Source organism: Anolis sagrei, chromosome Y, assembly GCF_037176765.1.
Source record: "Anolis sagrei isolate rAnoSag1 chromosome Y, rAnoSag1.mat, whole genome shotgun sequence".
Lineage (NCBI taxonomy): Eukaryota > Metazoa > Chordata > Lepidosauria > Squamata > Dactyloidae > Anolis > Anolis sagrei.
In genome coordinates, this window is record NC_090035.1 from 21,139,119 (window position 1) to 21,162,205 (window position 23,087).

Here is a 23,087-nt window from a genome sequence, read left to right on the forward strand (position 1 = left end):
TTTTTTTTCTTCTTTCAACTAAATAAACAGTTTAACCTTTTTGCTGGCAATGTCTCTCAAATCTGGCAAAAACCTTCTTGGCCCTTTGCAATGCATTGTCTTTTAAATCTGGCAACTCCAGGGCAAACTGCCCTGTCTTTCTGGTTTAATGTCCCATTTTAGAATTAATTCTTTCAGTAACTTTGTAGAGGGATTGGGTCAAAATAACAAAATCTGTAGAGGTACTTTGTCCTATGTTTGAAGAAAGCTGTGAAATATAGCCACCTCAGGCTGAGAACTATAACAGAGGCTGGATGGCCATCTGTCAGGAGTGACCTAAATGTAATATTCCTGCTTCTTGGCAGGGGGTTGGACTGGATGGCCCATGAGGTCTCCTCCAACTCTTTGATGTTATGATTCTATAATTCATGTCCAGGGTTATTGTATCCACATAAAAGTAAATTCAGTTGTAAAAGTCAATTGCTGGTTTCCTTTTGAATTAAATACCAAACCAAACAAACAAAAAACAATGTAAAGAACCCTGTATATCAATCAGTGTCTCAATTTACCTACAGGTAAGCTGGGGCTTGACTTTTAAAAAGGCAGTTTTGTTTTGCTTTTCTAACTTAAAATATATTTTATCTGTTGACATCTTGAGGGAGTTTCTATGTACTCCTAACATAAAACCACAGTGGTCACCCCACTGTCATATGAAGAAGAAAAAACCCATCTTGTTATCTTGTGTCTCCAACCAAAAAACTTTGTGTTTCAAAACAATTTTAGACATGAATCTTGTGCCTCTTCTTTGTCTCAAGAGAGGTTGCAGGGAAATCCCCATTTTCTGTAAATTATTAGCTATCACACAGTTCCTAGTGTGTGCATCTCTAAATAGCCAAAAGAAAAAGTTTAAACTTTCAACATCTGAGGATGCCTGTCATAGATGCAGGCAAATTGTCAGGAGAGAATGCTTCAGGAATATGGCCATTCAGCCTGAAATACCTATGATAACCTGAACCTTTAAAACCTATTTGTCCACACACACAGATGTAACATTTCTCTTCTTGACACAAGCCTTAAAAATGTCCCAACCTGTAAAGAGTTAACATCTAATAACAGTCCTTGAAAGAAAGAAGGGGTGGTAAAAATGAAGCATCTTTGAAAACAATGTCTGGGGCAGGCTGCCATCTTTTCTGTTATCTCTCTGTAAGGCAGCTGTCCATTAGGTTTGCTTTAAACATAAGAATCATTTTCATATTCTTGAGCAAAAAATGAAATTTAGACCTCAGGTTTTAAAAATATACTCTTAAAAACACAGTCAATCCATTCCATAATCAGTTTTCCCTTTTCCAAGAACAATAGACACCCTTTGATCTTATTCTGGGCTGGCACCAATGTAAGTTCTTAAATAGCCTGCTTTTTTTAAAAAAAACTTTTTAACACAGACAACGAGTTTGTTTTTGGGTCTTTTTCCCTTTCCAATTCCTGGCATCCAAGGGGTGAATTCTTCATGTTATCTCAGATACATATTCATAGTGCAAGATTCATTTTTCATAGACACAGAACACATTAGGATTTTAACCATTTCAGAAAATGTCACATAGCATAATATTCATTCTCCAAATTCACACACATACAATGCTTGTTAGTTGTTAGGCTTTTTGCACGTTCACACACAGAGAAACCTCGTTCACACACACACACGCATATACACACACAAACTTCCCAAGGTCAGCTCTTTTTTTCCCTTCGCACACAGAACAGAGAACATCAAACTTTTAAAGATCACCCGTTTTGTCATTATCCACACATTTTTTTACATTTTAAAAACACATAAATCATTTTCCATTGAATCAGCATTTTTGTTTCTTTCTTTTTTGAATCCTTCAAACACAATTAACATTCCATATATACCTTTCAGTTCAACATGTCTAAGTTTCTCTTGTTAAATATCAATTACATCATTTGAATGCACAAATTTCAAACTCAGTCCCGTGTCATTTAGACATATATATATCAAGTGATCTGCCAACTTACACAAAACTCTCTCTTTTTAGCACATAATTCCATCAAACACATTCCTATCCTCTCCTGAGTACTGGAACAACAGGTTTCCATTTGAAATAACAAGAATCCAACTCCTCTTTCTCACTTTCCTTTTTACAAAACAGCGCTTCAGACATGCACAAATCTCAATCCAGTGTTGTAACACAGAGACACACACACAATTTATTTCTACAGTTCCCTGACACGGCAAACTGTTTAAACTTCCAAGGGGTCAATTCCTCCCCCCTCTCTGTTTTGTTTCTCTTCTTTTTTTTCCCAAGGGGGCACTGCTGACTGTTCTTGGGGCACCCTCACAATCAGCTATCTGGGGGATTTCTGCCTTCCCCCCTTTGCCTCCCTCCAGCTAGCTTTTCCCCCCCAGGAACAAGGCCTTACAACCCACACACGGACGGTGTTTCTCTGGAATGCCTCGTTCCTCCTTCCTCCGACCTGTCGGCAGTCTTCTTTCAAGTGTTGTTGAACCTCTTTCACGGCAGAGACGGACAGGACACACTCTGTGGCCGCAGCATGTAGAGCCACCGGTCAATCAGAAGGGGCCCCGTTCTCAGCGCACTCTTTACGCCGCAGCCAAGAAGAGGTGCTGTTGCCCTGAGTTTCCAAAAACCATCTCTTCCCCTTCCAGCCAACGGGCACTCACCACCCAGATCTCAGTGGAACCTCCAAAATGTTAGAGACTGGGAATTATGGTGACAATCCCAGAAGGCAAGGAAGGAAATGAGATTCCAATGAGGTTTTCCAACAAGGCTTTATTTCAAGTTGATCAACATGAGATGAATAGCCTTTGACCACCCTGGTCAAAGAACAAACGACTATTTACCCCTTGTGTCGCACTTAACAATGGTTTTATATCAAACTTGTAATAACAACACGTAAGCAACTTCTGATTGGTTGTTCTGTTTCTACCATTACAGCATATTCATGTTTTTGTTGAATGTTTGACCCTGAGCTGTAATTTTACCTATCTGTAAGCTTGCTTATCCAAGGCAGAAATAATTTCGTGGGAGTAGATCTGCTTGTGTCTGAGCACAGGCAATTATTTTTTCCTATCAGCAGCAGCCCTTGGCAAGCAAAAGCTCTCTCAATAGACAGGGATTCTGGGTCCTGTAATAATTAGAAATTTATTTATCTTAATCATGTTCCTATAATAATATAGAGGGAGCACAAACGGCAAAATAATTTTAGACCAGAAACAGGCAACAGTGACTGCATTGTCTGTAGCTTTAAGCAGTTTTTCCTCTGTGCATGAGGCATGACATTGTGGGCAAGCATACAGATGCTGAGTTGTTTGTCCTGCTCCACAGTTGCACAAAGTAGAGGATTCTTCTAGGTAGGGCCATCTTGCCAAGTTGTCTTTTGATTCACCAACTCCACTTTTGAATCTATTCAGGGACTTCTACATTGCCCATTCTTGGTTTGCCCCCTGCAGGCAGACCCTCATATGGGGCCATCCGGTTGGGATTTCCTGGTCTAGCTGCCCAGAGGGATACTCTTGCTGTTGTTGGGAGAACATTAAGAGGAGTGGTGGTTCTCATGAAGCTTTTCCTTGATTGGAGTCTACTGGGAGGAGGTGTTCAACCTCATTTCTCTCACAATTGGCAGCAACTTCTTGTTGCAATGCCAGCTAGCTTATACAGTCAATCAGGTGTAGGTTTGAGACATCCTGTGATTATCCAATATCTTTCATTTAGTGCCATATTCACATGCTTTGCATGGACAGACTTGTACCAAACAGAGCAGGCACACTCGGCAGTTGAGTAAGACAAAACTAGGGCTGATGTACTTGTTAGTTTTGGGTCTGCACCTCATGTGCTGCCAGTAAGTTTCCACAGAATATTATTGTGCACAGCTACTTTATGCTTGGTGTTCATACAGTGTTTCCTAAATATTAGTGTTCAAGCTAAGGTGTCACCGAGATACTTAGGATGGGAACATTTGAAATATGATCTGGTTGTATATAGTCCCATAGAAGAACGGGAAGGGGAGCACAGCACTTCTGTCACCTACCACAATGTGCAAAATGGAGTCTGCCTGTTTCAGTTCTGTGGAGGAAAGAAAGTTTAAATTTGTTCCCCCGTGACAAATTTAGGTTTTATAAAAACAATTCTGGAAACTGCTTGAAAATATGTAATGTCATAAATGCACTTATGCACTTTAACATATGAAGAGGAGGAGGACTAAGATGCTGTAACGCTGGCGAGCCCATTTGCACTATATGTGGCTATACTACATTTTAAATAAACACCTGTGTTAGTGATTTGAAATGCAATTCATTTCTAACTGCTTTTAGTGGTATATGTTTAATGTTCACTCATGTCTTCGTTTCTTCTCTATCTTGGCTTATTGCTGCCTCGTCCCCATTTCAATGTTTAGTTTGTCATTATAAGTTTATTGTTATTACTGTGCATTATTTTGTATTATTCCTGATGTTGTTTGTACTTTGTCAGGCACTGAATGTTTGCCTGTTTCTGTGTGTAAACCACCCCGACTCCCTTTTGGGGGAGAGGGTGGTATAGAAAAAAAGGGAGTCAGCTTTGATAATCATTATGTGCAGTTCTGCATGAACTACTACTGATTTGACAGGAACCTATTCAATAATTAATTTTGAATTTAATTTAACCTGTTAATAGCTTTGAGACGTACATGTTTGTTAACTTCATACATCACATAAGAAGTATATAAAGGTGATCAACATGTAAAAGTTACATTCCATGTCTATTAACATTGGGTTAAATTTTTACAATATATTTTTATGAATTAATCTTATTTAAAAATATATATTAGTAGAAAGAAGAAAAGAAGTGTGGCTTGAATTCCCCTTGACTCAAATAACCTGTACATTGTGAAGATAAAACACTTCTTTAAATAACTTCTTTAATTAGAGTCATTTTCACAAAGTGGGTTTGTTTGTTTTTTTTAGCAAAAAGGCAGGATATATGTTTTATAAACGAGAAATGTAAAAAAGCATGCAACACATCATTTTCAGGGTGAATATGCTTGTGATGCCTACTTGGAAAGAAACTTTCAAGCCACGTGCCTCAGCTGGCACCCATCGAAACAGATCCTGGCGGTGGGCTGCGAAATGGGGGACGTAGTGGTGGTGAACAAGCAAGACAAGGAGCATCACGCTGTACCTTCCAACCACAATGCTGATATTACAATCCTAAACTGGAGCACTAATGGAACCCGGCTAGTTTCTGGTGACAAAGTAAATGGCAAGATGCAAATGATTCTCTACTGTACAACATTTTAACAACTATCATGCAAATTTGTTTGGAAACAAATTTAACGTAATTAACTGAAAAACATTTAGTGGATAGTGACAGTGGCCACTACTATAGTAAGAATCATTTCAAACAGGATCAAAGGAAAAAGGGACGTCAGAGTATTCGGAGAAGGCTAGCAATAGATCATTTAATTCCACAAGAGTTAATATTGTCTATTATCTGTTTTTCCAATTTACTATATTTTCTTTTGAGGTCATGGCCTGTAGGCAGTTGTCTCTTTCATTTAATATCAGAGGAAATCTGATTAAGGCAAGGAGAGGCGGATAATAAATATTATTATTACTACTATACAGACTGTTCCTTCATATGCTCAATTGTAGAGTGTGGAATGCTGAAAGCAGATTTACATTGATTTCATGACTTTGGTATATGGTGACACAGCTGGAAGACAGCTTAGGACACTGGTATCTTGCAGTCTAAGGCCCCATCTACACTGTTTTATAATCCAGTTTCTGACTCCAGATTATCTGCTTTGAACTGGATTATGTGGCAGTGTAGACTCATATAATCAAGTTCAAATAAGATAATCTGGATTTAGAAACGGAATTATATGGCAGTGTAGATGCAGCCTAAGAAGGTCCTTAATGTAGTTTTTTATTTGTTTTGAACAATTCCTAACTCATCTTTCTTTACAAGGAGACCCAGAATGGCTCACAACAAAAAAAAATCAAATACTAGTGTTCTGTCGCATGCTGGGCCTGTAAATAGTTGTCTTTAAAACAGGACGTGCAACCTTTGCCCAATGGGAAGCCAGGGGTCCTGAAGAGAAGTTCTCAGAGGTTTCCACCACAAACAGTCTTTAGATGGTTTGAGAAGTACAACAAAGTCTTTTATTAATGAGTAATCAAACAGAAACTTCTCTTGTCTTCAGTAAAGTTAAGTAAATGATTACAAGCTTTTGGGCAATTGGTGAATTCCTAAACTATCTTCAATAACTTCTTCTTTAAAGGAAAATCCTCTTTTTAACTTTTCCCAGGCTGACTGAAACTTAAACCTAACTGATGTGGGCACCACTACCGGGTTGAACTGCGTCTCAAAGCACCGAGTGGACCTACCAGCAAGGCCTGTAGTCTCTTCAGCTGGAGTTCTTTGATCTTTAGGGCTGTTTCCCTGGAAAGTCTTTGGAGACTCTTTTCCTTCTGTTTCTGTTGGAATTTCTGTAACCCTGGAAATTCTTAAAGGTTGAAGCTTTTGTACAGGGGAAGCTTTAAACACGTCCTGTACATTGGCTAACCTTGCTAAGACTAACTAAAAAATGGCTCCCTTCCCTTCCCAATTGCCCCGAGCAAGGGGCAGGACCAAAACTCAATGATGATAGACAGGTGGCTTGCCCTATAAATGCAGAGTCCCTGAAACCTAGGACTGCAAACAAACATTTAATGTAAAGCAAACAAAATTGGAGCTCCTGGTACAGCTGTACCAGAACAACTAGTTTCAGGAAATTCTAAATGACTTTATGAATCAGATGATAAAATGCAATAATTGATACTATATTAATATCTCTCTTTATAGCTTGGTGTCCTTGTTCTATGGAGGATGGGCCAGCGGGGTAGAGTTCAAGGCCCCCCACTCCTTAAGCATGAATATAGGAAGCATCTCAATTGTATTTTCCGGCCACCTCCTCCTGGCGAGTAAGTAGAACAGTTTGGCTAGATTTCTGTCTAGCAGGATTATTGTATTTTAAAGACTATATGTATTTTATTGAAATTGTAGTTGCTGACATCCTCAGTGTTCACTTTGCAATATCTGTGCCATAACAAACCTCACCTCATGATGGATGTTCTTGAAACCCCGCTTTTATGGCAGATGCCAGTTTGGATTCTTTGCAGTTTGACTCATAGGCTATAGAGATTTTAGTTGTGATTGAAAAATTGAAGTGCAAGTAATAAACCCAAAGCTCATTTTGACTTTATGCCCATTTAAATTGCTTGGAGATGCCTTGAAAGAGCTGTTATTGGAGACTAAAAAGTGTTACCATCTTTGGGCAAGGAAGAGGGGAGAAAATCCTTTCGGCTGGGAAACCAATTATTTCCTTGATGCAGACACAAATTTTAGCAGTAGCATAGTAGACGTTTAGATTACATTGGAGTTCAGCTTAAAAACACATTTTGGCCTCTAGTGTGGCACCATTAATAGACCAACTTTAATAGATAGCGAAATACATTGTTTTTTGTAAAGAAATAAGAAATAAACAAGTGACTATTAGAATATGGAGCTCTGCCTCCCCTTTTTTTGCTTTAGATTGGTTAAGCAGGCAGAGCCTATAACAGAGAGAGTAGACTCTTAAAACTGCCTAGCATTTCAAATTATAGAGTAATGATTTGGTACTCCATGGGTGGACCTTTTTGCCTCTCAGGATAATTGCAAACTGTTTCAATTTGTTTTGAGATTTTACATGGAAGGGGCACTGGCTATTGTTTGGACCACCTATTAGTTATAACTCACTAGCTGTTCCCTGCCACGCGTTGCTGTGGCCTATAGTAAAACTTATCAAAGTTGAGGTAGATATCTGGACTATTATGAAAGAGAGGTCCCTACCTATTCCTTCCCCCTTTTCCTCCCCCTTTCTCTCCTTTTTTCCTTCTCTACCTCTTTCTTTCTTTCACTCCTTGGTTTCATCCTCTCTTTCCTTCATTCCCTCCCCCTTTCTTCCTTTGCCTTCTTCCCTCCCTGTTTGCTTCCTTCTTTCACTTTTTATTTCCTTTTATTTTACCACCATCATAATAATAACAATAATGCAATGCATTGCCTCTGGAACCTGACACCTCTCCCATTCCCCCAGGGTCTCATAGGAACAATAGCATAATAATAATAATAATAGAAATAACAACCTTTACCCGCCACGTGTTGCTGTGGCCAATCTTCCCTCTTTCTCTCCTTCTTTCCCTCCTTCCTTCCCTCCCATCTTTCCTTCTCCTCTTCTTTCTCTATCTCTTTCCTTCCTTCCCCCTTTTTCTTTCTTTTCTGCTGTCTCTCTTTCCTTTCCTTCCATCTTTCCTTTTCTTTCCTTTTCTTCTTCCTTCTTTCTCTAACTTTCCTTCCTTCCCCCTTTTTCTTTACCTCCCTTTCTCTTTCTTCCTTCTTTCCTTCCTTCCTTCCTGTCTTTCCTAGATTTTGACAGGGCAGGAAGGGGCGGGGTGGGGTTTGGAGGTGGCGTGAAGTAAAAGGAGGTAAGATTGGGGCGGGGGAGTGATGGAGCGTGGGGTTGCATGTGTGTGTGCGGCAGCGGGGGGAGTGGAGCATGGGGTTGCGTGTGTGTGTGCGGCGGTGGGGGGCGTGGGGTTGCGTGTGTGCGTGTGGCGGCAGGGGGAGTGATGGAGCGTGGGGTTGTGTGTGTGTGTGCGGCAGCGGGGGGAGTGGGGTTGTGTGTGTGCGTGCGGCAGCGGGGGGAGTGATGGAGTGTGGGGTTGCGTGTGTGTGTGCGGTGGCGGGGGAGTGGGGTTGCGTGTGTGTGTGCGGCGGCGGGGGGAGTGATGGAGTGTGGGGTTGTGTGTGTGTGTGCGGCAGGGGGTGTGTGTGTGCGGGAAGCGGCGCGGTGGGGCTTGGAGTGGGCATGGTTTCCGCAGAGGGAACATTGGCTGGAAGGCCATGTGCGCGCGCCAGGGAACTTGCGGCTGGGCGCCAATGTGCATGCTCAGTTGTTTTGCCGTTTTGTGAGTGTGTTGTTGTGTTGTTTTTCATTTTGAGTAGATATGTTTGTACCTTGTGGGTTGTGTTATGGGCATGGGAATTTTGGTTAAGTTTTGTTGGGGGTTTTTTTAGTTTTGTTCTTTTGCCGTTTTGTGAGTGTGTTGTTGTGTTGTTTTTCATTTTGAGTAGATATGTTTGTACCTTGTGGGTTGTGTTATGGGCACAGGAATTTTGGTTAAGTTTCGTTGGGGGATTTTTGAGTTTTGTTGTTTTGCCGTTTTGTGAGTGTGTTGTTGTGTTGTTTTTCATTTTGAGTAGATATGTTTGTACCTTGTGGGTTGTGTTATGGGCATGGGAATTTTGGTTAAGTTTCGTTGGGGGTTTTTTGAGTTTTGTTTCTCCGTTGGATGCCCCTAACAAATTTATATATATAGATTGTTCTGCATTTACAGTGATATTTCCTTTTCTTCTACTGGCTGAAAGTAGTTATCCTTTCTTTCTAGAAAGTTCTGTTACAAAGGAGGCATAAATAATATGCTTTGTTCTTGCCTACAGGGACTTGGCGCAGTTGGCAAAAGCGGCAGTGAGTGGTGACGAGAAGGCCTTGGATATGTTTAACTGGGGAAAAGCTGGCATGGGAATGCCTCTGAAGATGGGACCACAGGAAGGATTAGACATTGCTGCTTGGTTTCTCCTTCCCGAGCAGTCTTACCTTGCTGATGCAATCTCCACTGTCCTGCTGTGAAAAATTGAAGCAGAAACTGCACATATTCTTCTTTTAAGCTCTTTTCTTTTACCCCATTTTTAGGGACACAATTATCTGTGAATTCTTTCTTTTAGTCACTGAAATCCATTTAGACCAGTAAAGGAGTGTTTTTTTAACCTAATAATAGAAAGTAGTAGCAATTTGTGGGATTTGTATTTTTCACCTGTTAATGGTAAAATAGTGACTTAGCTTATCAGATATTTTTCTTATATAAAATAACAGCAGAGCTGTGATTAAAATGAAATAAGATTTTCAGGGGAATGCTCAAGATGAAAATGCTGTTTTTTTGTTTGTCATGATCTGATTTTTTAGAACGTAACTGAAAAGCAAATTTGTTTTCTGTTATTCAGAAATAACCATTGTTACCTTTAAAGAAATCTTAACTGGGTTACTTAATCACTGCTCGTGGCCCTTGTAAGTATTTAACCATTGTCAACAACTCTACAGGTGCTCCATCAAATGAAACAATACAAGATAGAATTGCAGTCATTTCAATCTGAGGGAATGGGTAGTCTGACTTCTTGGAACCCTCTGCAGACTACATGTTACTGGCCCATTCTTTCCTGTTGTTGACAGTGAACATGACGATCCAGAATGATTATATGCATAACTTGCAAAGTGACAACTTTTTCAAATTATTTTCCAGATCCAATAAATTTATGGTCTGTATCTTGATTTAGTTGAAAATATAAAATAGAAAAGTTTAAATATTTTGAGCGATGATTTATAGCTCAAAATACTGTATAGATCAAGTAGATATTCCTTTCATAATGTTGTGTATATTCTGTTTGGGGATAATGTATATTAAACTCAACACTTCTTGACATATCAGGTTGTGAGGCTGATGTAGGACAACTAGTTTTGTGGTGTAAGGTATCAGAATTACAAAACTTTTGATTATTGAGAAAAAAAATAATTTTGGTCTTTGTGTAATTAAGCAGGGTTTCTTTTCAATACATGCATAATCGTGGTTTTGATTTGCTCTATAGCAATGCCAGTTGAACATATCATTGAACAAGTCTTGGGCTCTGTTGCAGGAATTGTGCATTATGTGAATGAAAGAGGGAAAACAAGCCAGGCATTGACTACAGAGGGTTCAATTCAAAAACTGCTGTTTATGGAAAATGATGTCTTGGTGGTCATAACAGAGACACTCCTTTTATCACTTCATAAAATTTCCCTTGAAGGAGAAACAGAGGAACTCTTGAAGGTAGGTAATGTATACTATAGGATCATTGATTTAACACACACTTAAGTCTAAGATTTGATTGTTGGGGTTTCTAACAAGTTATAGACTGACACAATGAATTGTTGTAGACTAGGCATATTTTGTATATAATTTACAATGTATAAAGCACTGAACCCTGTATATTGGAAAGAAAAATGACAATATTCTGTGTCCAGTTTGGTTTACATCCTCTACTGAAGAGGCCCACACATACTTGTCTTACCTCTTGGTGTCTTTGGTTTTCCTCTAAGCAAAGTCTGAAGAGAACCACTAGGGAGATGGGTTTGCAGTCTGAGGAGGTTCAGGTTGTCAATTCCTACTCAGAAGAAGAAATTTTGGACCAATGTTTTCTCTCTTGCGATTTGCTTGGAAGGCCTGGAAGGTTTGATGCAGGCGTGTGTTGGTTCCTGAGATGCTGAAATGTGCCAGATCTGACCTAGAACCTGACACAGCTCAATATGACCACTCAGTGAAAAATAGTTCTACATAAGCAACATGTTCTTACTTGCCCTAGCTGAAATCCATTGATGCCTAGCTATGTAAAATATAAATCCTAGTTTTCAATATTGTTATCTCACAGGATATATTTTATCGTTAGGTAAAGCTGAGTGGGAAGATTGGTCACCCTGCTGATATTATTTTGACTGACCATAGCCTTCTAATCACTGCAACAAGGGAACCAGTTGTCAGGTAAGAAAACTCAGGAAAAGTTTCATTTAATAAATAACCTGTATATGTATATATAAACTTCTTTATGTTTGTGGACTGTTTTTCAAATAAATATTATTAAAAAGTTGTGTAAAGCAGTTGACTTAGAACCAAAGAAATGAACAGAAAGCCAATCTAACAAATCTCATCCTAACAAATGCGGAGGACCTGATCGATGCGGTCGAAGTGGTAGGATCCTTAGGGTCAAGTGACCATGTGCTCCTGCAATTTGAGGTACAAAGGAAGGCCGAAACTAAGACAAGTCAAACCCGCATTTTGGACTTTAGGAGAGCTGATTTCCAAAAAATGAAGGAAACGCTGAGCAGCATTCCGTGGACACAGATACTAAAAGACAAGGGAGTTACGGATGGATGGGAATTTCTCAAGAGTGAAATACTCAAGGCGCAATTGCAAACCGTGCCAACAAAGAGAAAAAATAGGACAAGTGCAAAGAAGCCAGAATGGATGTCCAAAGAACTTCTAACTGTGCTAAGACACAAAAGAGACATGCACAAGAAGTGGAAAAAGGGAGAAATCACCAAAGAAGAATTCAAACAAATAGCCAACACCTGTAGGGAAAAGGTCCGCAAGGCTAAAGCACAAAACGAGCTCAGGCTTGCCAGGGACATTAAAAACAATAAAAAGGGCTTCTATTCTTATGTCAGTAGAAAAAGGAAAAACAAGGAGGCGATAGGGCCTCTTCGAGGAGAAGATGGGGCAATGCTGACAGGGGATAGGGAAAAGGCAGAACTACTTAATGCCTTCTTTGCCTCGGTCTTCTCACAAAAAGAGAGTCTTCAACCTCAGCAAGATGGAGTGGATGAGGGATTGGAGGACATCCAACTCCAAATTGGGAAAGAAGTCGTCCAGGAATACCTGGCCGCTCTTAATGAGTTCAAGTCCCCAGGGCCAGATCAACTACACCCCAGAGTATTGAAGGAACTAGCGGAAGTCATTTCGGAACCATTGGCAACCATCTTTGAGAGTTCTTGGAGAACGGGAGAAGTTCCAGCAGATTGGAGGAGGGCCAATGTGGTCCCAATCTTCAAGAAGGGAAAAAAGGATGACCCAAACAACTACCGTCCGGTCAGCCTCACGTCGATACCGGGCAAGATTCTGGAAAAGATTGTTAAGGAAGCGGTCTGCAAACACTTAGAAACAAATGCAGTCATCGCTAATAGTCAACATGGATTTATCAAAAACAAGTCATGCCAGACTAATCTGATCTCTTTCTTCGATAGAGCTACAAGCTGGGTAGATGCGGGGAATGCCGTGGATGTAGCGTACCTGGATTTCAGTAAGGCCTTCGACAAGGTCCCCCATGACCTTCTGGCAAGGAAACTAGTCCAATGTGGGCCAGGCAAAACTACGGTGAGGTGGATCTGTAATTGGTTAAGTGGACGAACACAGAGAGTGCTCACTAATGCTTCCTCTTCATCTTGGAAAGAAGTGACAAGTGGAGTGCCGCAGGGTTCCGTCCTGGGCCCGGTCCTGTTCAACATCTTTATTAATGACTTAGATGAAGGGCTAGAAGGCATGATCATCAAGTTTGCAGACGACACCAAATTGGGAGGGATAGCCAATAGTCCAGAGGACAGGAGCAGATTTCAAAACGATCTTGACAGATTAGAGATATGGGCCAAAACTAACAAAATGAAGTTCAACAGTGACAAATGCAAGATACTCCACTTTGGCAGGAAAAACGAAATGCAAAGATACAGAATGGGGGACGCCTGGCTCGAGAGCAGTACGTGTGAAAAAGATCTTGGGAGTCCTCGTGGACAACAAGTTAAACATGAGCCAACAATGTGATGTGGCGGCAAAAAAAGCCAATGGGATTTTGGCCTGCATCAATAGGAGCATAGTGTCTAGATCTAAGGAAGTAATGCTACCCCTCTATTCTGCTTTGGTTAGACCACATCTGGAATATTGTGTCCAATTCTGGGCACCACAATTCAAGAGAGATATTGACAAGCTGGAATGTGTCCAGAGGAGGGCGACTAAAATGATCAAGGGTCTGGAGAACAAGCCCTATGAGGAACGGCTTAGGGAACTGGGCATGTTTAGCCTGAAGAAGAGAAGGCTGAGAGGAGACATGATAGCCATGTATAAATATGTGAGAGGAAGCCACAGGGAGGAGGGAGCAAGCTTGTTTTCTGCTTCCTTGGAGACTAGGACGCGGAACAATGGCTTCAAACTACAAGAGAGGAGATTCCATCTGAACATTAGGAAGAACTTCCTGACTGTGAGAGCCGTTCAGCAGTGGAACTCTCTGCCCCGGAGTGTGGTGGAGGCTCCTTCTTTGGAAGCTTTTAAGCAGAGGCTGGATGTCCATCTGTCAGGGGTGATTTGAATGCAATATTCCTGCTTCTTGGCAGGGGGTTGGACTGGATGGCCCATGAGGTCTCTTCCAACTCTTTGATTCTATGATTCTATGAATACCTGCCTTTTTTGCTCTATTGTGAACAATAAACCTCCATTTTTGAAAAAATGCTATTAAGTGTATATGATATTATCAATCAATACTTATGGATAGTATTGAAAAAATGGCTATAGTATTTTGGGTTGTTGTAAATTTTTTGGGCTGTATGGCCATGTTCCAGAAGCATTCTCTCCTGATGTTTTGCCTGTCTCTATGGCAGGCGTGCTCAGAGGTTGTGAGGTCTCACAACCTCTGAGGATGCCTGCCATAGATGCAGGCAAAATGTCAGGAAAAAAAATACTTCTGGAACATGGCCATACAGCCCAAAAAAACTTACAACTCAGTAATTCCGGCCATGAAAGCCTTTGACAATATAGTCTTTTGGCTTTAGCCTCCAACCATAGGTATTACACAGGCATACCTCAATTAACAAAGTCTCTGACAAAGAAGCTCTTTTTTACAAGGTTCTTTTTAATCCCATCTTAAACAGTATTTGAAGGATGGTAGAGGAATACTGTAGAAATGCACACTTTCAGTTGCTTGGTTGCAATAATATTTCTACCATAAACAGTATAGCTCAGAAATAATGGGATTTTCTTCTAAGACAATCCTATTCCATCTGTCTGTGCCAGGCATAGAAATAGTCCTTTCTCTGGGATCCCTTCTGGCTCATTAATTAAAAGCAAAACTGCCCTGTATCATAGCTAGTATTGGAGAATAGAGACATTGTAGTCCAGTAGCCCACCGCATTCCCCATCCTTTGAACTATGTCCTTTTATTTACAACAGCCAGCCCAGGATAATGCTGGATGGTACTGGCTATTACGTTGGGCCATTTTCTGTGATTTCTCTGGAGCAGCACTGAATGACATAATAAGATCTCCCTTTGTATTGGGAATGGCTGCAAAAGAGAGGAAATTAGCAAACAAGGTGCACAAGAAGCATTGCAATCTAGCTCAGTTTCTGTACAACTTTTGTTATTTTCCCCCGGCCAAGTCATATCTTATAGGAAACTCCTGTTGATTGCCTTCTTTGCTATGTAGATTCTGGGACTTGGAGCTAGGTGAGAACTATGTAGTGTCTCTGGATTAACAGTTCGAATTTGAAGTAGGAGAATGTATCAAATTTCCTATTGCAGTGCTAAAGGTGAGAGATTTTATTGCACTGATTTTCAACATCCTATTCATCCTTATTTACAGACAGACAGCATTCAGTGGTGATTTACTGGAGTTCATAGGAAATCAAGATGTAAACTGAATTATAGTACTTGTTTTTTGTTATAGTACTTGCCTTAGAACCCAAGTTCAACTTTTGTTTTTCTCAGGGTTTTTTTTTTCATTTCAGCAGTAAGATTTGGGATGTGATAGGATGCATTTTGCTGCTGCTGATAGAAATAAACAGTCAGTTTAAAGCCCTAGAAACATACTAATCTTGGAGAAAATGACACTGATGTCAACCACCCCCCCCCCCCCCCCCAATAAGGGATAGTGACATAGTTCTGCAAAGGGCAAGGGCACCAGACTACACAACAAGGGTTAAGTCTTGGTCACATTGCCAAGGCACTAACAACAACAATGACCCCACGAGGCTTTTGGGAAATGGCTGGATCTTGGGACTTCTGCCCTTTGTGAGAGCTGTAGTTTCCCAAGGAACAAAAGCATGAATCAGTTGCAGCACAGCTGGGGTTTCATCTGCCAGTCTTCCCAATGATCATTGGACTCTCTGTTTGCCTGTCTTGGACTTGAGTACATACTATCTCCCTCATGAACTTTCCTCAAAGACCTTTTTAAACATCGGACTTCAGACTTCTTCATGAAAATTAATCTTTTTATTAAATATACTTGGGATGTGGGACAAAGATGGGGTTTTTGCTGCTATAAAATGCTTATGATTTGAATGTATGTGAAACATTGCTTGTCTTACCCTTTAACTTTGCCCTACTAAAACTATGAAGCAACTCCACAAAAGGGACTACAAAGCCCCAAACATTCCTGGACTTCACTCTCTTCAAGGAACCATGAACTTTCTTCAAGACAACTTATGAATTCATGCTGTGTCCTGATATCGTCTGCTTTGTATAATTGGTATTATTAATCTCTCTCTGGGGTCCTGGATGGGAAGATAGCTGCATATTATTTCCCTGTGTATAATTTCTATATGGTTTTTATGTTTATGTAAGGGAACCCCCTGGCCTTCAGAAACAAAAGACTGAAACCTCCTGCCAAAGACACACTTGCATGGATAAAAGAAGGAGATTCTTATCTCTAGCCTTGGGAGATGGCTCACTAGAGTAAAGCATGGTTTAACAAAAGTTTCTGTAACATAAGGGAAATCTTCCCCTCTGCTTTTGCTTACTTCACATTAACCTCAGGCTGCCATCATTGTTCTCCTGCCTCACAACCAGGAAGGATCAGAACACATGTTGATCCTTTGTCTTAGAGCACATGGCATTCCTTTGTCTGCAGATTCCTTTCCCAGATTCCTTTGTGCTCCCTCATCCTGCCTCCATTTCTCCTGATTGGCTGTTGCCACCCCTGGTGGCAGAGGTCTCCCCATTGGATCCTACAGACCACTGGAGCTTCCTGATTGGTCCAGAGGCGCCGGGGGCGGGAGGGCTGCCTCCCAGGTGTCCGCCCATCACCCAATCACAGCGGGGAACATCAGAGGAGCTGGGGTGGGAGGTTTGAACTCTGGGTTTTCAAAAATTGTATATATGCCTGCATCACTGTGCTCTGGCATGCTTGTGGTGGAATTATTCCTACAATGCATCCGATCTCAGCTGAATCGCTAATAAAGACACCTCGATTGCTGAACTTCATCCACTTTGGTGAGCATTATTATTTTTAATATTTTAAATTGCTGAAATTGGCTTCACTGGCCTCACCAAGGTTTATTAAGGACTCTCTTTGGTGCAGTCCTCGGGATCTCCCTAGCTGGGGAGATCCTCCTAAAAGTAGCTCGATATCAACACCACATGATCCAGACAATCACCTCTGTAAACCTGAATGATCACATTCTTTCCTACATAAAAAACAAGATAGTTACTCATGTATAAGTCTAGAAATTTTAGTCAAAAAATCAACTAAAAAAACCTGGGTCAACTAATCCATGGGTGTAAGTACTGTTTCTTAACTGTTCTCAAAAAATGAATCATCACCTTTTTAAAAAAATCTCAGAAGAGAGGCAAAAGGCAAGAGTTTAGTTTATATAGGGAGAACCTCAGTAGAACCCGGTTTTTAAACTTTCTTTTCTACTCTTAGCATTTTAAACCCTTGCTTCTCTGCCTTTTATGGGCAATCTTTGTTGTTTACTACTTTGTGTCTCTATATTGCTTTTCTGTGTCACTCTCTGAATTCCCTCTTCACTTGGTTTCCTCTTTACCTTGTTGAGATAATGTATTTTCTACCGAAGTTCCACTTTGGTTCCCTCTTGATTTCTGTGTTTATTTTTTATTTTTTATTTTTGAATTTAAGTGTTTATTTATAAAGACATTTACATACTGCCTTTGAGCACCTCCTCCATAAGTGCACTTAGGTGGTTTGTAACAATAACACAAAATACAAAAATGAAAAATGAGATCATAGAAACAAACAAAATATAGCACCATTAGCAGATAAATTAAATGCACTTTAAAACCTAGTAAAATGTATATTATCTTCACTGCCCACATAAGAAAAAAAATAACCAGAAAGCATTAACTATGGTGAGCCTTACAATTATTGAAAGCAGAGGCAGTTACATTTCAAAACCCAAGGCATCGTTATGTTGTTATAGATCTGGGTTAGAATCCCTGTGTAATTTCCATTTAAGAAGGGCAAAATTTACCTTGAGAAGAGGAAAAGAATTACTAATGTGATAGTAAAAAATATGCATATTCAAAATGTTAGTTTTCCTGCTGGCGGATATCTGCTTCAACCTTTATATCTCACCAGAGAATTTACCTGTCTGCTTTTATAATGATAACAATGACAATTATTATTATAATTATTATGATCACTATGTCCACCTAAAAGTCTGAGCCAAGTCCACATCAATTACACAAAATTGTTGTTGTTGTTATCATTATTTTATGTGATTAATGCAAAGCTGGCCCAGATCCTTTAATATGCAAGAAAGATTGGGAACCCTCCAGTGTTCATGATATTGATAATCTCTGTGCCTCGTGTCTCCTTGTCACAAAAAGCTCCCTTGCACACTGTTAGGAGTATAAGAGAGCCTTTTGTGACAAATATCCTCATCCCCCTTTCCTTCTTGTCTTCCTAGTAGGTAGCATGATGGAAATATGTGTGTGTATGATCTTCATGTAATATGATCAGTATGGTATATTTGACAGGTCTTTTATCAAGTGTCACAGACAAAGGGAGAATAGCTATGTGGAAGAAAACAACACTCTCCAGCCAAAATACATGGTTGCTGGAAGGAAAGGACAAATGGAAGCTTCAGGCACCTACAGAGTTGGAAGGGAATATCATTCAAATACAGGTAAACAGGTCATATATTTCTTTTTTGTTTTGAGGTGGATAAAGAATGGTTTAATCTCAATGCCAATGCCTATTTGTACTGCCCCCAGAGTATCTACTGAATTGGGGCTGCTATAGAAATGAGCCCCTATCTTCTCCTTGACTATAATAAGCCTTCATAGTTTTTTTAACCATTGCTTTTCTATATTCATCCTAATGGGGATCGAAGAAAAATTTGTTAGCTGTAAACACAACCAACTCTGTGCAGATCCTTAGTGAGCAAGCCATGTGTTCGCATTTTCACCAGCAAGTGGCAGTGGTGCAGGTTTCTCCAAACTTATTCAGCATGACTTCTTTTAGCAACAAGATGACTGAAAATCTCTGTCTTGACATGCGGGTGAATGGGGTTTTTGCCACTAAGGTAACTTGGCATCACAACTGATTGACTGGTGTATGATTGAGAGAAGGGAGAGAGGACGGACTCAATGGAAGATTTTAGACCATGATTTGCTGAACTGCTCTAACAAAAAACTCTATATATGTTTTAAAAAGAAAACACAGCCCCAGAATATAGCTGTTTATGTGAGCAAACTGAAAAAGGACATTATGCCACCTGTTGTGATAAAAGTTTATTGTGTCTTTTCAAATGGAAAGGAAAGAAAGGGGGTATATATAATACAGTAAGTTTGATTGTCATAACATGATTGAGATCTTCCTTGAGGGGGAATTCCATAATTATCATTCAGGTACATCCACAATAATGTGTCTGTAATCCAGTAACCATTCTGTAAGCAAGGGGATGGTTCCTTTTTTATCTAAGAATTAATACTTAACCCTAACTTTTATCAAAAAATAAATTATCTGCTTCCATAAGTAAAGTAGCAAAAGGTCTTTTGAATGTGGAAATAGCAGCAACCAGGAATAACTGGTGCTCTGAGTTGTTACTTAGTGCTTTCATCTCCATAGAATAGATCTGCAGAGTCCTGCGCAGAGTGCCAAACATGTACCCTCTACTTATTCACAGGTTGTACTAAAATCCGTAGTTCTTGCTTCAAAACCTGCCCTTGACTCATATGTGAGGTGAACTTATACTCAAGTGTATATGATACATTAAATAATGAAGTGTATCAAAGAATTTCAGATAAAAATCAGCCTGTTGTTCATAGCCACTTTGATTGAGTCTCCTTTGGGAGAGATAAAGTGGGATGTAATAATAATAATAATAATAATAATAATAATAATAATAATAATCAAGAACAACAAGAACAAACAAAGCCTTTGTGTAGATCACGAAAAACTATGGATTATGTGTGCCACAATATTTGTGTGTGCCACAATATTTAATTATCTTGATGCATAATCTTGTGATGAATGAATATTGGCAGGACAAAATGCAGAGAAATGGAATGGTTCCAATTGTCAAAGCAAGGCTGTATTTTTATTATCATAGACCTGAGCTCTTCTCTTATCCAGTTCTTTGCCTTGTCTTATCTCAGGTTAGGTCCTTCTTTCTCCTAGCCTTGTGATCTTAATCTAAGGTTTATGTTGGATTTTCTCATATGAGATGATATTTTAAAAAAATATATAAGCTCTACTATGTCTATGGAAATAAATGAAAATTAGATGGTAAACTGACATAATAGTCAAGACATATAATTTGTAATTTGGCCCTAATGTGGTAGCGGATAGATGCTAAGTCTAAAGTAGCTTTATGCATTTTCTGTTTTGTTTTCCCCTTGATTTTGTGCAAATCTTAGGATGCTGTAGCCTTTTGGAATGGAAAGCAAGTTGTTGTCTTTGAACTCGGTGCCACTTTACGAAATACAGGTATGATCTGAATAAAAAGATCAGTGGAAGTGGATTTTAGATAAACATTCTTATGTATCTTCAAATCATTTCTAATTTATGATGCTCCTAAAGCAAACCTATCATAGTTGTCTTCAAGAAGAGACTAGATAGGTACCTGCTGTGGATGCTCTAGCTAAATTTTCTTCTTTGAGCAGGACCTTGGATAGCTTTGGAGTTCCATGGAATTCTATGATTCTCTGATTATATTTTATCCTAGCCACTTATTCTGGAACATGGGGGTTTGTAAAAAGCTGAATTTTAGTTTTCTGTGATGAACATTTATAGTTCTTAAAAATATCATTGAATTGTACACATTCTTGAGAACAATTGGTCAATGACAAAGAAACTAGGAGAAAAATAGTATATTGTGTAATTCTGCAGAATATTGCTGAAACAAGATGTTTTATTGAGTGGAAATTTAAATTGTATGTGTCAAATATGTTAAGATTGTGATGAAAACTTCTCTTTTATTTGGTACTAGCTTGGGGACCCGGCGCTGCCCGGGTTATTAGAGAAAGGAATTGTATATCAAGGTTGGTGTTTATCAGTTATTTATATGGCTCGCAGTGGTCTCAGGAAGTTAGTGAAGGTACTGTGAATCCCATCATCTATGGTCCATCGTCCTCCAAACTGCACCAGGATGGAGAGAGGGTCATAGGGGCACTGTGTGCTAAGTTTGGTCTTGATCAGTCATTGGATGAGAGTCACAGCAGTCTCAGAAAGTGAGTTAAGGTACTGCAAATCCCATCATTCAGTCTCCCGCAAACATCACCAGAATGTTGAGTTGGCCATGGGGGTTCTCTGTGCCAAGTTTGGTCTTTATTGGTATTTGGATGAATGTCACTGTGGTTTCAGGAAGTGAGTGAAGATACTGCAAGTCCCATCATCCATTGTCCGTCCTCCTCCAAATAGCACCAGGATGTAGAGTCTCTCATGGGGGCTCTGTGTGCCAAGTTTGGTCTTGATTGGTCATTAGATGAGGGTTGCAGCAGTCTTGAGAAGTGAGTGGAGGTACTTGAAATCCCATCACCCATAGTCTGTTCTCCCCCAGACCTCACCAGAATGTTGAGTTGGTCATGGGGGTTCTGTGTGCCAAGTTTGGTCTTCATCAGTCATTGGATGAGGGTCTCAGTAGTTTCACTAAGTGAGTGAAGGAAATGCAAGTCCCATCATCCATGGTGCATCATCCTCCAAACCACACCAGGATGTAGAGTGCATCATGGAGACCCGGTGTTTGGTCCTTATCAGAAGTTTGGTCCTTATCGGAAATTGGATGATGGTTGCAGTGGTCTCAGGAATTGAGCGAAGATACTGCAAGTCCCATAATCCATGCTCGATCCACAGTCAAACCACACCATGGCGTAAAGTGGGTCATGAGAGGTCTATGTGCCAAGTTTGGTGTTGTTCAGTCATTGTTGAGGGTTGCAGCAGTCTCGGAAAGCGGGTAGAGGTATTTCAAGTCACATCATCCATGGTATGCCTTACTCCAAACTGCAGTAGGATGTAGAGTGGGTCATGGGGGCTCTGTGTGCCAAGTTTGGTTTTGTTCGGACATTAGATGAGGGTTGCAACAGTCTTGGGAAGAGAGTGGAGGTACTTGAAGTCCTATCATCCATGGTCTGTCCTCCTCAAAAGTACACCAGGATGTAGAGTGGGTCATGGGGACTCTGTGTGCCAAGTTTGGTCTTGCTCAGTCATTGGCAAGGGTCTCAGTGGTCTCAGGAAGTGAGTGAAGTGACTGCAAGTCCCATCATCCATTGTCAAATTCTTCCAAACCGCACCAGGATGTAGAGTGGGTCATGTGGGCCCTCTGTGTAAATTGTGGTCCTGATCCATCATTGTTGGCAGTTATGATGGTTTTAAGAAGGGAGTGCAGGTATTGCAAGTCCCATTGTCCATGGTGCATCCTCCTCCAAGCTACACCAGGATGTAGAGTGGGTCATGGAGGCTCAGTGTGCCAAGTTTGGTCTTTATCGGTAATTGGATGAGGGTTGCAGTGGTCTCAAGAATTGAGGAAAGGTACTGCAAGTCCCATAATCCATGGTCCATCCCCCGCCAAGCCAAACCAGGACATAAAGTGGGTCATGAGAAGTCTATGTGCCAAGTTTGTTCCTGATTAGTCATTGGATGAGGTTAACAGCGGTCTCAGAATGTGAGTGATGGTACTGCAAGTCCCATCATCCATGGTTCATCCTCCTCCAAACTGCAGTAGGATGTCGAGTGGGTCATGGGGGCTTTGTTGCCAAGTCTGGTCTGTATTGGTAATTGTCTGACTCAGCCCCCTCTGGCCTTTTCCTTTGTCATCTCGGAATCTTGGAATTGAGGCTGGCCAATCAGAGACCATATGCAAATTTCCTTCTCATGTCTCTGTTTCTGTCATGAACTCTTTTCTCCACCAGGGGCTCCTCTTGAAGCTGGCCAATCAGAGACCATATGCAAACAGCACCGCTGCCCAGCCAATCAGAATCTTGGAACTTTCAGGCTGGCCAATCAGAGACCACAGTGGCAGCCAATCAGAAAGCTAGCACATACACCACCACACTTTTGTCCTCCGCATACAAACTTTCACCTTTATTATATACTAGCTTGGGGACCCGGCGTTGCCCGGGTTATTAGAGAAAGTGGGTAATGGCGGTTCTGTATGCCAAGTTTGGTCTTTATTGGTCTTTGGATAATGGCTGCATTATTTTCAGGAAGTG

The 23,087-nt window shown here is 40.4% G+C and overlaps 1 pseudogene; it reads left to right on the top strand.

Moving 5' to 3' along the window:
* The window catches only part of LOC137095301 (intraflagellar transport protein 140 homolog), a 56,937-nt pseudogene that overhangs the window by 2,827 nt on the left and 31,023 nt on the right, over positions 1-23,087 (top strand).